The 18,416-nt window shown below is 41.5% G+C and overlaps 1 protein-coding gene across 3 annotated transcripts in view; it reads right to left on the bottom strand.

The window, feature by feature from the left end:
• CREBRF (CREB3 regulatory factor) overlaps nt 1-15,101 on the bottom strand; it is a 56,084-nt gene extending 40,983 nt beyond the window's left edge. For 2 of the 3 annotated variants that reach the window (XM_081826335.1, XM_081826333.1), the window contains exon 1: nt 14,955-15,101. The gene's annotated coding sequence lies outside the window, so the exon portion shown is untranslated. Of the gene's footprint in view, nt 1-13,422; nt 14,074-14,954 lie in introns of those variants that run through there. The other variant, XM_081826334.1, reaches the window with a different exon arrangement.
• Between the last annotated feature and the right edge of the window lie 3,315 nt (nt 15,102-18,416).

Raw genomic sequence — 18,416 nt, 5'->3', positions numbered from 1 at the left:
TGCACCTGGGAGATAGAAAGCATCCTTACTGCCAGAGATAGGCAATTCAGGGCCAAGAAGGCTATATAAATAAACCTTATTTCTTCATTAATTTGCTACCCTAAGCCCAAACATCTTTGTCAACTCTTAACAGATTTATTGTTTCTTTGTCTAAAAGGTATAAAAGTTGCCTGCTTTGGTCACTTCTTTGAATCTCGTATTTTGATGAGCTCCCATACATATAAAATTAAAATTTGTTTTTCTTCTGTTCATCTGTCTTGTGTCAATTTATTTATATCAGACCAGCCAAAGAACCTAGAACCTAGAAGGGAAGAGAGGAAAAGCTTTCCTCTCCTACAAATGATATGGAGTAAATGACTGATTTATGAGCAGTAATGGTATCACTTGAAGATGGCCACGGCTCAATATCTTTCATAGTTTTTTGTTTTGTTTTTTTTTTTACCAGGTCCTACCCTGGTTTTTTGGTTCTCTACTTGAAAATATGTTGAGGCTTACTATGTACATTAGGCAAGGCAAAAGGTGAAGTAAGGTAAATCACCAATAGGTAAGGCCAAAGGACTTTTACCAAAAGCTCATCCCTGGGACTGCTTAAACCACTAATCCAAACTTTGAAAGCCAAACCCAAGAGCTGACTGGAGTGCCAGGCAGCCTACACACATCCAAGAGCCCCTAAATTTTGCCTCTTCTGAATCTGAGGGTTTCAGCCGATTCCTGAGAGTCCATATATTTTTCAAAGGTTGAAAAATATAAACCAATATAAATGAAAATGTCTTATGAAAAAGCAGATACTATATATATGATGGCCCAAATCCCTACACCTCCCCTTTTATATGCCACTGGCTTAGGGCACTGTTCCCTTTTAGTTGACTCAAGGGAACTGGCTCCTCACAATAGTAAGTAGCACTTTTGAGTCATCCAACATTCATCAGAGTAGATTTTAAAAAGTTTTTTGACACACCCATTAGGATGGTTATTATCCAAAAAATGGAAAATAACAAGTTGAGGATATTGAGGAGGATATGGAAAAACTGGAACCCTTGTGCAATGCTGGTAGGAATGCAAAGTGGTACAGCTGGGAATCTTTAGCAGTTCCACACAAAGTCAAACATGGAATTACCATATGATCCAGCAATTCCACATCTGGATATATACCCAAAAGAACTTAAAGCAGGGACTCAAACAGATACATACACACCCATATACACAGCTACGTTATTCACAATAGTCAAAAGGCGGAAACAACCCTAGTGGCCAACAACAGATGAATGGATAAACAAAATATAGTAATTCATACAATGGAACATTATTCAGCCATAAAAAGGAATGAAATTCTGATCATGGATGAACCTTAAAAACATTATGCTGAGTGAAATAAACCAGATACAAAAGGACAAATATTACAATAATCCCACTTATATGAGGTACAAGAACAGGCAAACTCATGGAACAGAAAGTAGAATAGAGGTTACCAGATGCCGGGAGAGTTACTGTTTAGTGGGCAGAGTTTCTGTCTAGGATGAGGAAAATGTTCTAGAAATAGTTACACAAGATTGTCAATGTACTTAATGCCACTGAACTGTACATTTAAAAATGGTTTAAATGGAAAAATTTTACAATGAAAAGTATTTTTAAAAATTTTTGAGGTAAGAAACTCCAACACATTTATACCGTTATATAACTCATATACTATGGTTTATTTTGTTCTTTCCTAATCTTTGCTGGTTCATGCTCCTCCTTTCTTTCATGTGTGCAGAGTTCCTGGGTTCTCTCTCTATTGTCTTTAAACTGTGCCAGATCCACAGTTCTAAGATGTGGTAACTGTCCTGACCCTCTAACTTAAATAAGTTATTTCCCCTGAGGCTTAATCCCCAAGTAAAGATGAAAAAAAGGGAAGAGAGGGGAGGGAAGGGATGAAGGACCACTGACTTGGTAATTTAGGTTTATACATCATGTATATATAGCCCATGAGGTTCCCATTTGGCAAGAAAGACAGTTTATGAGTTTGCCCAAGCTCCTTAGCAGACCAGGACCCGTCAGCCACATTCCATCCATCCTGCCAGACTTCGTATGTCCCACTCAACAATTCCTTTCCTTCTGAAAACTGTGCAGCAAAATAGTAAGCAAAATAGTTCTACTGTACAAAATAGTTCTTCAGATGTTTACTGAATCAAGCCACTACCTGTTTCATGGCACAGCAGAAATCAGAGATCCGCAAATTCCCAAACCACTGAGGAAGCATATGCTGCTCACACAAGGAACACACTGGGTGAATGGTGGAAGCCACATTCTCCCTTAAGTATGTGATATAAATCCTGTGAACACAACTTCAGGTGAATCGCTATTCTCTACCCTTCAACAGCAGTTCTCTGGACTCCAAAATATAGAAGACAAGTAAGTACACTTCAAACTAGATGATTATAGTTTATGTCTGGAATTATTAGCAAAAGACCCCCATTATTTATTTTCCAAACCCTGTGGCTGCTGGTCTTGAAGAAAAGAGGAGGCTAAAGAGAAAGAAGACATATCTTTTCCCTCAGATTGGGTGAGAAAAGATCATTTTCCGAGCCAAACAGTACTCATCATGACCCTATAAGCAGATACGATCCTTTTACTATACCACTTTGTGGACTCTTTATCCCTGGGTCAATACAATAGTCCCTTTTTATCCTCACACTCAGAGAGTTTTAAAAATATGGGGGTTGAGTTAGGTTTGCCACATTTAATTAAACAAAATAATTTCATTTTACTAAGAATCCTGAGGAGCTAAGAAAAGATACTGGATCTCAAATATCTCTCTCCTTAGAATGCAATCTTGGAGGAAGACACAAGACCTCTGAGAATTTTATTCCATTCCTTTCCAAAGATTTCTGTCGAACTTTAATCTTTCGCCTACAGAGAAACATATAGGAGGCTTAGTTAAAACCCTTTGGGAACGGGGGCGCCTAGGTGGCTCAGTCGGTTAAGCGGATGCCTTCGGCTTAGGTCATGATCCCAGGGTCCTGGGATCGAGTCCCGCATCCGGCTCCCTGCTCAGCGGAGAGCCTGCTTCTCCCTCTCCCTCTGCCTGCCTCTCTGCCTACTTGTACTCTCTCTCTGTCAAATAAATAAATAAAATCTTTTAAAAAAAAAAACCCTTTGGGAATGAAAAAGAAAGACCATTAAAATAGGAGTCTGGATCAATGTGAGCTGAACAGGAAGAGCTACTTTTTATTTCTGAAAACTATCAATTATAAGATATTAAGGGCTTTCTGCAGCATTGATACATGTCAATTAAGTTGTTCAGAGCACAAGAGTAAGAGCATGGGACAGGTTTAGACAGAACCAAAGAATGTATTTCTAACCCCAGTCACATCTGGTTACCACTGGCAACAAAATATTCATAGTTTATATTTGTATCACTGTTTATAGATTACAAGCACATTGCTATGCCCTGTCATTTGATAAAACAATTTGGTGAAGTAGTTAGGGTACATATTAGCATAACTGCCATCCCCTACCCTCTGTCCAACCATTTTTACATTAATAAAAAAGTTCAATAAAGATAAGAGATTTATCTGCGGTCATTCAGTAAATGCCTCTGTGCAAACCCATCATTATAGAGACCATCCCTACTTGCAGTGCCTCTTCTCCAGAGGACTCCCAAATCTGTATCTTCAGTCTAAACGCATGAATGCATGAGCCTTACCATCTGAGAACCAGGTATTTCCATGTTCACTCACATCCCATGACCTCAGACACAACATGCCACCTCCGTCTTCAAACATTTCCATTCTGTCAGTAGTACCGTCATTCTCAGACATCCAGGCATGGAACACTCACCTCAATACTGACTCTTTTCTTTCTCCTCCCTGATTCTTTGTTAAATCATGCCAGTTCTCTTTAACAAAGATATACTGACAACTTATCTTGTACCTAGCACACATGCATCTGTTAGTCTTTGCCCTTCCCACTTTCTCAATCCTTTAGTTGGGCCTCATCATTTTAGATTTACCATTCCAATAGCTGCCTTACAGATCTTCCTGTCGCCAGCCGCCGCCCCCACCAAGTTCTTATGTTCTATTTTCTCCCTAAACCACCACTTGGTATTAGCACTATGACCGTAAGTTTTCAGCAACTCCCAAAGATTTCTTGGATAATGCTCAAAATATTCAGACACAATGAAACTATCTTTCCAATCTCATCTTCCACTACTGTTCTATAACACTAATATCAGCTTGATCTTACAATTTCACCAAATCCTTGAGGTACTTATAATCACACTTCACTGCACTCAGAATTTCCAACAGTGAGGCTCTGGCCTTTCATGCCTTTGCTCACACTGGTTTTTCTTTTCCTCCTCCCTAATTCCTTGTCTCCACTACCAGACTGTAAAGTCTTTTGGGAACAACCATTATATCTCATCTCTGTTTCGCTACAGTGTCAAAAGCAATGCCTTGCCCAGCACAGGCATCCACACAAGAGTTGACTGACAAGGAAGGGAAATCCCCTAAGACCACAGGTCCCTCTGGATCAGGAGTCAGAGCTGCAACTTTCTTCATATACAAAGAGGACCCTGCAAAGAAGTCAGTCATTTAGAATACCCTCGGATAACAAGTTTGAACAGTGTGGGTCTACTTGTATGTGGATTTTTTTCATAAGTACGGTATTAGTACTGTACATGTATGTTCTCTTCCTTATGATTTTCTTAATATTTTCTCCAGCTTACTTTATTGTAAGAATACAATATATAATATACATAACGTACAAAATATGTGTTAATCAACTGTTTATGTTCTCAATAACACTTCTGGTGAACAGCAGGCTATTAGTAGTTAAGTTTGGGAGAGTCAGAAGTTATACACAAGTTACAACTGTATGAGGGGAGAGAGGGTCAGTGCCCCCTAACCCCCCATGTTGTTCAAAGGTCAACTGTATATTTATCGAGCATCTTTTATGTGCTCTGAAATTATTTAGTAGTTAGCTTGTTAATTTGAGTCTTGAACCACTACAGTATCATATAATAAAAATATTTAAAATTGTATTCCTGAGTTTTCTTTTACACTTCCAGAAAAAGTATTATTTGAATTTCAGTAAATTCTGAAGACTAGAGAGAATTCTTGTCTAGTGAGGAGAGGGCAGAAGAGGGAGTAGGATTAAAATGTATTGAAGCCAACTGAATCCAGGCACTGGACTGATCACAGGTTACACTGTTCTTTCTCTCCCCACCCCCATTTTAATTAAAACAAAATATTTTATGCAGATTAAACACTGAAATTTAAAGAATCATTTAGTTTCTGAAAAATGTAAAAAGGGAACAGCAGGCTTAAAGGCAGCAGCATAGAAACAGACAGTGGTGCAGGCAAACACATTTGAGCCATACTGCAAGATTCCAGGGGAATAGCTGTCCTCAGACACTCTGTGTATCCTAACAACTTCAGTACTCCTATTATCAGAGATGTAGGTTCTTCCTCAAACTTTGTCTCCTCCCTCCTTTCCCAGATTTGACACTCTTCCAAAAGTAGCAAGAATATATACAATTTTGAAATCCTCCTCAAATTCCTTCCTATTGTGTGAAATGGGCTATACCACTGACACAGGGCTATAGAACAGCTGGTACAGGGGTTTTGGGCATAAGGCTACAAAGAGGTTTTGAATACAGTTTTGCAATCATTTATTTCAACATTGAGAAAGGTTGGCTGCCTCTTTGGCTCTAACACTCCTAAAGGCTTGCTCTGTGAGAAGCAATCTCTAGATTAAAGATAAAAGGTTCTGGGGGAGCCTGGGTGGCTCAGTTGGTTGGGCGACTGCCTTGGGCTCAGGTTATGATCCTGGAGTCCTGGGACTGAGTCCCGCATCGGGCTCCCTGCTCAGCGAGGAGCCTGCTTCTCCCTCTGACCCTTACCCCTCTCATGTACTCTCTCTCATTCTTGCTCTCCCAAATAAATAAATAAATTCTTTAAAAAAAAAAAAAAAGATAAAAGGTTCTGCTTTATGAGTATTTGGAATTTTATTCCAGATTATTACTTGCCTTCTTTTATTTGTAAATACAAGAATTCCCCGTTTTACTTTTCAGGGATTTTGTGACTCACAATAATATGTGCCCTGACACAAAACAGATAACTCAATAAATTGTGGCTACTTTTTATCCTAAGATTCCTTTCTTGTTATAAGATGTTCCTGGAGGGTTGCAGCTAGTGAAAGTATAAACCTGAACTCAACTCAGAATCCTAGATTGTCTAAATTTCACACTTCATTATCACAAAAACGCAACTGCTTGGAACTAGGGTAGATAAGGGATCTGCAGGCAACACAGGTCATTTAACATCCCTACCCTGGCTTCATGAGGGTCAATGTCAATTATGCTGGTTTAATCAGCAAAAGAATCTTTGGATTCACAAAGTAATTCATAAAGCTTCAAACTAGTCATCTCTGTACACAATAAAGAATTGGCAAGTAAGGGCGCCTGGCTGGTTCAGTCCATGGAGCAGGTGACTCTTGATCTTAGGGTTGTGAGTCCAAGCCCCACATTGGGTGTAGAAATTACTTAAAAATTAAAAAAAAAAAACCTTAAAAAAAAAAGACTTGGCAAGTAAATTACAAGGGGAAAGGGCTTCTTCAGAGAGATGATTGCTCTAATTGTTCAAACCATTACATACAGCTTATCTCTTTTTTATAGTTAGTTATACTGGCTTCACCAGAGATTCTGGGTAACCCAAGGGAATGGACTTACACAAAATTTATCTTTATATCCACAATACCTTATACAGTTTCTAATAAATACAAATACACAGTTTATACTATACTTGTCTCAACAGGATTCAGAATAAACCAAACAAAGGAGATGGACTACCCCAATTGCTGGGAAAACATAACTATGAATAGAATCAGCAGCTATCAGAGGAGAAGTACAAAGAGTAACAAGAACTTGATCCCACCCTCCCATCAGACACTCAGAATTCTTATATCCCTCCTAGCAGAAGAAAGAATAAAATTCGTTTATAGTAATTCATTAGTTTAGTTTTTTAACTTGGGAGGTTGGACAACCAGCAAGTTATTATGCTAAGCTATTAGGTAGCAAAGTCCCAACAAGTTCACTCTACCAGGACTATAAACATTTTAAAAGGAAACACAAAGTTAACTGAAGGTTTAAAGTAAAGGCCCCAAACTGGACTGCAGCCACAAATCAATGCCTACATATGGGTTTTGTTCGGCTCACTCACTGGTGTTTTTAAAAAATTAAATTTTAAATGCCAGCATTTAAATTGGAAATTTCATATAAAATTTCTGAGTCTTGTTAACAAATGCCACTGTCTTGGGGAAAAAGAAAATCACTGGGTACATATTCCCAGCAACATCACCTGAATCACTCGAACTGAAATGAATTACCCCTTTAACCTGGCCTATGCTCCCCAGCTTGCTCCAATCCCCACCAGTTCCATTTTACAGATGAGGTGCCTAAGCTGACAGATGAGATGCTGTTAAAAACCACAGCACTAGCAAAAAGCCTGTTTGAGAATACAGTTAGCTTCAGGTCTTTCACTCTTAAGCATTCTGCAACTGGACCTCCAAATAAAAGATAGTTAATGATAAAAGAGGTATTTAAAAACACCTGTACATGAATGTTTATAGTAGCTTTACTCACAATGACCTAAAATCTGGAAACAAACCCAAAATGGATGGATTGTGGTATATCCATACAATAACAAGTACTCAACTGATACTCGAAATGACATGAAATCTCAAAAGCATTATTAACATTAAAAGCGATCAGACTCAAAAGACAACACATTCTATGACTGCGTTTAAATGAAATTCCAGTAAAGACAAAACTACAGTGATAGGAAGTAAATCAGGGATTGGGGCCAGGGGTGAAGCAGGGCCATGAGGGAACTTTTTGCAGTGATGGAAATGTTCCATATCATGACTGTAGAGGTAGTCAGATGACTGCATAGATTTGTCAAAACTAAAAGTTAGGTAAATTTTATTTTACGTAAATTATACCTCAGTAAAGCTGAGGTGTTTAGAAAACACTATAAAACTACAGAGAAGAGAACTACCATCTTTACCTGGGTAAGTTTGGGAAAGTTTCAAGAAAAGGTGAGATTTGAATTGAATCTTGTCATAGAACAGTTTTAAGTAGAAAACACAGCATATAAGTGGTTATATTCTGCACTGTAGCCTATGACAAATGGCATCTCTGAATACAAAGGAAAATGCTTCATAAAAGGAAATTCATAGAGATGGATAATTAGTACTTGGAAAGGTATCAAAGCCAAGCTGATCTCCCAAGATTTCCCAAAAGGGAATCAACTCAGACATCCGTTGCTGTTCAAATGCAAAGAAGCAGATAGTGCGAAAGAATGTTTTTGTTTTGTTTTTAAATAAAGCAAAATGAAGAGGAAAAGTAGAGTCAAGGGACGCCTGGGTGGCTCAGTTGGCTAGGCGTCTGCCTTCAGCTCAGGTCGTGATCCCAGGGTCCTGGAATCGAGTCCCGCATGGGGCTCCCTGCTCAGCGGGGAGCCTGCTTCTCCCTCTGCCGCTGCCTGCCGCTTGCCCTGCTTGTGCACGCGCTCTGACAAATAAATAAATAAAATCTTAAAAAAAATAAATAAAAAAAGTCAAAAGAAGGGGGGAAAGAAACCCAAAGGGAATAAAGAAAGGGATGGAAGCAAGGAGGTGAGATAAAGGCAAGGGACACATTAGGTCAGAATAAAAGGTATCTTGGTACTGATGGATTACAAGAGAGAAGAGGTGTGTCAGACCTCGACGAAGGACTAAAAGAAAAACCAAAAACTATGGGAAAAGAGACCATCTAATCAAAGTCAAAGCCACAAAGTGAAGGGACCAGAGACCTGACAGCATAGAGCAGGCCCAAGAGAAGTAGAAGTAGAAGAAAAAAAGCTCTTTCCTCCTAAATCTCACTCCAAGTAGTCTCCTCCTCCTCCTCCATCTATCCCCTCTCCGTGGCCCTGTCTTAGGTGAAGCCTTCTCATATCCAAGCCCGCCCCACACATCACATACATCTTTTCTTTTCTTTTTTAAGTAGGCTCTATGCCCAATGTGGGGCTCAAACTCATGACCCCGAGATCAAGAGTCACGTGCTCCACCAACTGAGCCAGCCAGGTGCCCCGCATATACCTTTTATACCTCCCTGACTGGACGCAGAATGCTTCCTTCACTGGTCTTCAAAACCCAGTTCAAATGGACCTTTTCTGTGAAGCTTCTCCAACTTTCCTCCAACTTTCTCAGGCAGAGTTAGTAGTCCCTCTTCTGTATTTTCAGAACATGTTGTTCTAAAAATTATCCTACTGTTAAACTGCAAGGTCTTGTTTCCTCTATTAGTCTATGGGCAACTCTAGTAGAGGATTCAATAGTTAGGATGAAAACCCTTACTAACAAGCATTTCACAAAACTGTAAAGTCCTTTACAAGTAAGAAATTTTATACACCTTATAAAACACAAGTAGGAAGCTAAAAGCCTTGCTGTTTAAAGGATTTCTATAGTGAATCTTTTGAACAAGAGTACAGGCACCCTACCCCTAGTTTCTCCCCATACCATCAAGGACCTTTTCTTAAAGTTTTATTTTTGTAATGCTTTAAATTTCTGTTGAATGGCAAAAATATAAAACAGAAGGCAAACTGCATCAGGAATAGTGTGTAGCAGTCAAAGATGGAAATTCCTCTCTAAAATAAAAATAAAAGCACCTTAAACTCTCAAAGGCAGAACATTATAAACTAAAGAAAATATGTGTACAAGAACTGGAGGACACAAAATCAGCAAGCTCATAATGCTTTCATGGGAAACTGTCAATGTCAACAATACCCAAAGATAAATAAGTAAAACATGACTTTGTAACGAAAGATGTAAAAGTAGGTGTGGTGTTAAAAGGACAGAATAGCAGGATGAACAGAGTTGCTGGGAATTAGTGGGAAGATGAGTGATTTAAGAAGTTGTTTGGGGAGGAGAGTTCCAATATAGATTTTGTTAGAAAGGTCATGAACTGGTAAAAAAGCATACAAGGCTTGGCTAGCAATACAGTGGGATGGTAGTGCAGTCACCAAGTACCACTGCAGCTCCCTGCAACAAATTCTCTCCATGTCTAGCCCTCCCCACTGTGGTGAATCAGACTTATTAACAAGAATGACTTTACAGTACTTCCCCAAGATGAGAAACACTGCTATACAGATGAGTAATTGTCCCAAACCTCTAAGAAATAAGAGGTTCCACTCACATTTGCCAAACACGCAGAGATCCAAGTGTGCCAAGTGCTACTGACAAATCCAAAGGAAAAAGCACAGGTTGTGTATGTGTGTGTGTGTGTGTGTCTGTCTGTCTGTCTGGGCATGCTTAGAAGGAATATTCAACAAGTCTAACTAATGGAATGTATCTGAAAAAAATTAACGAAAGAAAGGGATTTTTAGACATCATCAAAATAGCTTTTCCATAAACTTTCTCAAAAGGGTCAATTTTTAAATGAAGGCTTTTTGTTTCAGCAGATGGTGATTAATTCCTCCCTTCCAACTAAGCCCAACATCTCTACTAATAGTAGACTGACTTATTGCCTTCCAGATAAGCAGTTTTTAGCAATGCACTCATTTATTTAGGAAGTTCAGAAGCACTAAAAGGTGACAGGCACAGAGTGAGGGACTGGGGATATAAAAATAAAGAGGCAGACTCTGACCTCAAGTTGCTCACCAGGTAGATGACATAAATGGGTAAATACTATACTGTGGTACAAGTGCTAATAAAGATAAACTGAGAGGTCATTAAACTATGAAAAAGAAAACTGAATAGAGATTTGAGAGGTGGTTCTAAGCAGCTGGAAGTATCAGCATATTCAAAGTACAAGAGCTTGAGAATACAATAACTGACACCTTCCCAATATCCCACTATGAGATAGAAAACATCATTAATCTCTCCCATTACAAATTAATAAACTGAATTACCCACAGTCACCCAGCCAAATAGTAGGCTAACTAGAACTAGAAACAAGATTACAGGCCACATGATGCTTTTCCGTTCTAAGAGGTCAATATATTCTCCTTTCTCAACTGTCATTCTTGCACTTAAAACCCAGTTCAAGTCAACCAAACTGGAGAAATAACTGCATAGAAACAAAGAAAAAGCTACCCATGAAAAAATTAAGTATTTGCCTATGTAATATTTTTAGGGTTTTAGCATCTCCACTTCAGTGGGCACTTAGCACCACTTCACATTTTCCAAGGAATGGGAGGGGTAGCAACCTGTATCTTTTGGGATCTTGTTTGAAAAAGTATCCTACCCTATTTAGGTCATTCTACAAACATCTCAGGCAATGGCACCACCGGTATGGCTTCCAAATTAACTGCACGATACATATAAGAACTCAGAGGGTTAAGTATTTACTCATTTGACTAACATGTCTTCAAACAGCTGCAAACAGTTTTGTTAGGAGTGATACACTAGATGCACTTTCAGACCTCAATAGGACCATACCCTTGACTATATTAAGGTTCTTAGGTGTAATATCTTAAAAAGCCAAAACTTTTCAATCAGAATGCATCTCTAAAATAAATAGGACTTAATATTCCAACATTTGCTTTAAAACATCTTTTCAGGGGCGCCTGGGTGGCTCAGTGGGTTAAGAATCTGACTCTTGATCTCTGCTCAGGTCCTGATGTCAGGGTCATGTGTTCTAGCCCCATGTTGGGCTCCACACTGGATGTGGAGCCTACTTTAAAAAAGTAAAAAAATAAAGCTGCTTTTTTTTTTTTTTCCAGGAAAACATCTATTAGCAAATGAAATAAAAATATAGAGTACAATGCTGCCCTGTGCTCTTATTCTAAAAATTCTTCAGGGCAAGATATAATGTACATTCTGCAAGTGCTCAAATTACTACCTGAAGTGCATGTTTACATATTCTGCAATATCTTTACATCTAAGTAATTAAAACCCAGTGACTGATGTCTTAGGACAGGGGTTGATAAACAAACTACAACCTTCAACCACAGCCAATTCTTGTAAATAAATTTTATTAGAATACAGCCCCAAACATGTTATCTATGGTTGTTTTCATGCTACAATTTGCAGAGCTGAGACAGAGACTACATGGCCCACAAAGCTAAATATTTACTATTTGACCGTGAACAGAAAAATTCCTGTCAACCTCTATCTTAAAATCATCAGACTAATGACCTGACAAATTATGTCTAGCCTAAGAGTTTATCTACCCTGGAAGATGAACTACGGAATACAATGAAAGAGAATTTTTCTCCCAAACATCCAAGCCAAAACCCACAGGGAAACAAACCTCTGCTGATTAATTCCAAGTCATATAATTGTCAATCCTGACTACAAACTATACTTTAAAAGCAACTGGTGGATTTAGTTTAACTCTTTTTGAAAACTGTGCTACATTAATAAACATACAAACTCATTGTACCTTCACAGTCACTTGTATTGTTAACCACCACCATGGAACTCTAAAAAGTTATTCTTTCAGTCCTTAAACTGGCATCCAAGAATCCACACAGAGTGAACTAATAAACCAACTACGATATAGTCTAAGACTATATCATGACAGAGAATGGAATGGTAAGTGGAACATCCAAAATCTCTCCTTCTGGATGTATTTAGCCTCTTCTATGCTTACTAGTCTAAAAATTCCAAAGCTGGTATATAAGTCATATAAAAGAATTACACCCAAGTAAGTCTTGGATCTATTTGCCATTCTCATTTTATTTTTTAAAGTAAGCCCTAGGTCCAGTGAGGTGCTTGAACTCACGACCAGAGATCAAGAGTTGTATACTCTACCAACTGAGCTAGCCAGGCGCCTCTCTCTTTGCCATTCTTAAGAAAAATCAATAAATAATAAACTAATACTTTTATTTGCTGTAAAAGTTATATTTAAGAACTGAAGTCTATAAAAAATCAGGAATTATATTTATACATATCATTCTTAACAGAACTGAGTCAAGCACGTCAAAACAATACAGAAATCGACAAATCATTTATTTACCAATTATTATTTTTCTCCGGTTAACAAAATAGGAGATAATGCAAATTCCTAACTAAATACAGTCAACTCCTGAATGGCCTCTGCATGATACCCTAAATGCTTAACCAAAGTGCATCAACAAACAGCCTGGTACCCTTGACAATATCAGTGCAGTCACAGTTTGCAAGGTGATGTTAACATAAAGCTAAATCAAGCATTTAATAAGGCTGACAGGATGCCAAAATAATTAGAAAACAAAGTAAAATAACTGATTTTCTAATTACTCATACCATTTCCCCCTTCATCTTTGGTGTTTTCCCAGCTATTTTGGATGAAAAGAAAATGGGAAAAAAATATTTAAAAGTACAATCAGTGACAACCAGTTTACCACAGATTACCAAATTTACATAAAAATCTTATTTTCTGCTTTTTAAGAAGAAATGTCAGATTTTGATCCTATTCCTCACCTGCAGAATATTCACAAGACAAAGTCCTAAAGAACCTTCAAATCTATAATTTTCTCAAGGCTCACTTTTCTTATGAACTTGATTCACGTGAGCTACAAATTTATGTAAACAGGAGGAGCAAATTACTACTAGGACTAGGGCTAGAAAGTGCGAGGGCGATCTTTAGAAGGTACCCTGATGAAAAAATGGAAACCCCACCCAGCTCTTAACTTTCTCGGCTTTTTCTAGTCCTGGTTTTCTGTGCAAAATCCAGAAAAGCACAACTTCCTCCTCACTGCCTCCCTCTATGTGAGGCCTTGTGCCGAAATTCAGACCGCTAGCTATCCAAGTACCTTCTTAAGGTAGTCTTAAGGCTCAAGCCCGCTCAGAAACAGCAAAGGTTTGTTTTCTTGGGTTAGAGGAGAGCAATTACAGGGTTTGGCGGCCGTGTTTGTCAGGAAGGGTAGGGCCGAGAAAGAGGGAGAATCCAGAGATTGAGCTCCATCTAGTCCCAGGAACCACCCCCAGGGGCGGCTAGACTGCCCTCGGTACTTCCCTGCCTCCTTTGCTCGGGAGGGGAGAGCGATGGGTCGGGGTCTGGCTCCCCTGAGCTACTTCCTGGTCCGATCGGACTCGCCTTCGGACACCCGAAACGCCCCCGGCCCGGCTCCCTCGCCCTTTGCCCTGTCTCCTCCCCTCTCTGTGACCCACCACCACCGGTCCCCTCCCATCTAACATGGCCGCCCCACCCGGCCCACCCCCGGTACAGCCTAAGCCATTGGGGGGCCCGCGGCACCGCCTCCCCCACGTCCATTGGCGCAGCAGCCTCCATCCGCCTATCCCATTGGGCGGCACGGCCTGCCACTCCGCGCTGAGGGCTCCGCCTACGAGCCGCTTCAAGCTGCTTTGAGAAGACATATAAACAAATCCCGGAGGGAGGCCCCTCTCGCCCGTCTCTGGGGCGGAGACGGGAAGGGGGAGCGGCTACCCCAGAGACACCCCTGCTTGGATCCCCCCCCCACCCCCAGCCAGCGCTTCCTCGTCTCCAGCCTGCCCGGTTCCAACCTTCGTGGCCCCGGCCCTTCCTCACACGCCCCTCTCTCTCCTCCCCCGCCAGCCTCGCCTCCCCTCCCTTCCCCGGCCCCTCCCACCCGCTAGCTTCTCTGACAGGCCGGTTGCCGGCAGCCACTGCCCCGGGCTCCGAGGCAGCAGTGAAGGGCCGGACGGCCTGGCAGGGCAAACGCCTGGCGTTGCCCACCCCTGGCCTAGCCTGCCGCCCACCCGTGGGTCCCCTCTACAGCCGCCCCGCGCTTTTATATAACCGTCCCGGGCCGGGGGTGGGGGAGGGGAGCCGGAGACCCCGTGACCGGCAGGCGGCAACCTGAGGCCCGCGCGCCCCCAGACTCGGCCCTGGTCCCGGCCGCCCCGCGCCGGCCCGGCTCAGAGCCCCGGCGCTGCTGCCTCGTAGGCCAGCGGCCCTCCTCCGCCCCCCGCCCGGCTAGTCCCCCAGCCCAGGCCCCTGCGGGCTCCAGGCGGAGAGCAGCGGAGCTCACCTGTAGGTGTGAGGGCGGCTCAGGGGCTGGGTCCGGTTCCGCTGCAGGGGCCGCGGCCCCTCTCCATGCTGCCTCGGTTTGTTTTGTTTATGTCCTTCCTGACGGGTTCCCGGAAATCGCGTGACTCGCCCCCCTCACGTGGGCCGCGGCGAGGAGGAGGAGGGAGGCGGGGGCCCGCCGGCCTCCGGCCAATCGGGAGGTGTTCTGCAACCCGGCCAATCAGAAGCTCGTCCCGGCTGGGCACCCCTGTCACATGACGTCGGAGGGGCGGATTGCCGGGAAAAACCAGGAAGAGGGGGCGGAGCGGGGGCTCGGCGCCTGCCACTGCAACGTGGGCGTGGGCCGTCTTTGATACAGAGCCACACTCACGTTTGTAGAGGCGGTTCGTTTACAAAAGCTTTCCCAGCCAGCGTTTTATCTGATCTCACAACTACACGGTGAGGGCCGAAGTGTCCCTATATCCATTTATATTTACGTTTATGGCCATTTGCATTTACATTCTAACTTCAGTGAAACTCGAAGGGGGCCACGGGAACCGAGGGCATTGACTTAAGAGAGGGATTGTATCAACTTTCTGTTTTATGTATGTCCTCCACATCTGAACCTCTTAATTCGCTGACACTGACCTTGCCTTCAGTCACTCGTTCATTCAACTAGTATTTATTGCGTACGTAAGCCCCAGACATGGGGATCAGTCAGATTGCGTGCACCTTTAAGAGAAATACCTGTACACAACTATACAAACAGAATGCTACTAGAAGCGCCTAGACAAACAAACCGTCATAACACATGTACCCGAGGTTTCCCTGTGTTCCCTAATCCTATTAATAACAACTGCGACCCTTTGCTACGGAACGTGTACTATGTGGTGGGCTCATCATCTTATTTAGTTAATCCTACAGGTACACGCAATGGTAGTGTAGTATACCGATTTTTGCAGACGGGGAAATTAAGGCTCATAGGGATTACTCGCTCAAGGTCAGGCAGCTAGTAAATGAACCAGCAGGGCCCGGAACCCAGGTCTGTTGCCACAGCCTGTGCTCCCAGACTGCTCTTTATACTTAAGGGCACAGAATTTACCTTCTGAGCACAGAACAGAAATATGACTTTAGTAAGCATAGAGAAAGGAGGATTGGAGAACAGAAATTTCTCTTAGGAGTTATCGCCTTAGAAATCGTGGCTCTCCTTTGCACAGACCTAGGGAAGTAGTATAATGTTAATGTCAAAACCATGGACTTTGGAATCAGACAGACTTCTAAAGATAATAAGCTTCAAGAAGGCAGGGATTAGCCCTGCTGTTGCTCCTCTACCTTTCATGCCTGCCACATAGGCAGTCATTAAATACTGGTTGAATAACAGCCTGGATTTGAATCTTTGCTCTACCACGTGTTAACCAGCACAAATTACTTAACTTCTGTGAGGCTCCTCTGTAAGTACCTCATGGGGTTGATGTGAGAATTGAGTGGAAAAATTCATATAAAGCACTTACCACAGCGTGTCACATATAGTGAGCATTTAATGAATGATAGTATTATTAGATTGTTTCAAAGACATCATTTAGAAGATGTACTGTAAGCTAAATAGCAAGTAAGGATAATTCTAGACTTTAGCAGTTTAACAGCCACTAAAATAATACTTTTGTAAACAGTATTAATAGGTGGGTATACATAGATACCTAAGGGGAAAGTAAAGTAAATCTCACCTCTGCATCCTTCAAAATGCCTTAGGGTCTCAGTACCCAGTGAAGGAGTATTTTCCCTACTGCACAGGAAGCAGCAGGATTATCATTATTATTTTTTTAAGTCTAACATACCACATTCTAATTTTCCATATCGACTGGAGTTTGAAACACCAAAAGAAAAACTGGCTTGGGAAGTTTGAGCCAGTTTCCTCTTACTAGTTCATATTCGATTCCTGCATTAAATCCCCGTGAATACGTTACAGACTATCCTTTCTTGTAATACTATGTTTGGGAAAACTCCAGCAGATGGCTAGCTCTTCCACTGTTCCACTGCCCTTTTGATGGTCATTTTCATACTTCTGCTGGGCAACAATCTGATTGGGTCAAGGAGAAGCCTGGTTCTTCTAGCACATGGCTCTGCCATTGAAGCAGCTCACTAGTGAGTTATGTTGGATTCCCGCCTTTGCATCTTCCCTTGTCTCAGAAAGGACAGTTTTAGCTAATGGAGACCTTTCCATCACGGTTTGTTAATGACCATACCCTGCACTGAAGTGAATGAAATCACTGCTAATTGATTTGTGTTTCTCTGGGTTTTATCCTGCCAGATTGTACCATAATCAAAATTGGCAGGAAATTGGGACTCTGGAATAGCACTGGCTTGAGGTTCAGGAGTCTCTTCTTGTTCTAGCCACAAAGTAGTAACCAGCTGCCATCACCTCTTCCAAAGTGCTTAACCTTGCTTCTGCAGAATCAAAAGCCTGAATCAAAAAATGTGTTACACAAACATGACACAATGGGGGAAACAAAGCAATAGTTAGGACTCCATTGAACTCATAAAAATAAATTATTTATTTTCTGATTAGGTAACATATACATAGCACAAAATTCAAAAGGTACAAAAGGATATTCAGTGAATATTAAATCTCCCTCCCACCCCTGTTCCCTGTCTACTCATTTCCCCTCTTAGAAGCAACCACAAGTACCCATGCTCTGTGTATCCTCCCAGCGATACTTTCTGATATGCTGACATTTCATGCACTTTAAACCTTGATGTATTTGAAACGCTGTTCTTGGACCCAAGACTTCAATTTGAGCTCTACTTCCTATGAGATCCAGGTTGAAGGGTGGGACCTCTCTGGGTTTCACTTTCTTCACCATGAGGAATCTGGAATAGAACTGGCTGTTCTTTCCAACCTTCTAACTTTTAACATTGAGTTCTCCTGAAAATAATTAAAAGAGTTGCCACAGGTCCTAACCTTCCTTACGACCTAACGTTTGCAGTTCTTCATTAGAGCACAGACTGAGCCCTGCCTGCTGATTATGTACACATCTAAATGAGTGTTATCCTTTTGAGTCTAAGTGTTTTCTTTCCGCGCCCCTGTGGACTTGTGTGATACCCTAACATTGCACAGCTTCAGAAGTGAGATTAATTAACTCAAAGCTGGAAGATCTCCAGGAAAAGCTGTGTCCTTCTCACACTTTTAAAAACTGATTTTCTTCCTGAGGAGACTAGAGCATTGCTGAGTGTGACTCTAAAAGATACTGATGGTTGGCAATTGGCAGCCATCCCTCATTCACCTCTCCTAAAAAATATTCTCTGGGGGAAGAAGAGTTCAGTTTTTCCCTTGCTTTAACCTCTCAACAGGACGGAGTATTCTTTATGTAACAGCTCTGAGCTTTGGTATCTTACTTCTCCCGGAAAGCACTAAGTTCAGTCCCAAGGCTCTTCTCTGGTCTGTTATTTATTTACCCTGATTCCTCACTCCCCATTTACAGAACTA

This window comes from Leptonychotes weddellii, chromosome 7 (genome assembly GCF_054177405.1).
Source record: "Leptonychotes weddellii isolate Sample4059 chromosome 7, ASM5417740v2, whole genome shotgun sequence".
NCBI classification, from domain to species: Eukaryota; Metazoa; Chordata; class Mammalia; order Carnivora; family Phocidae; genus Leptonychotes; species Leptonychotes weddellii.
This window is presented reverse-complemented; position numbering and strand designations above follow the sequence as displayed.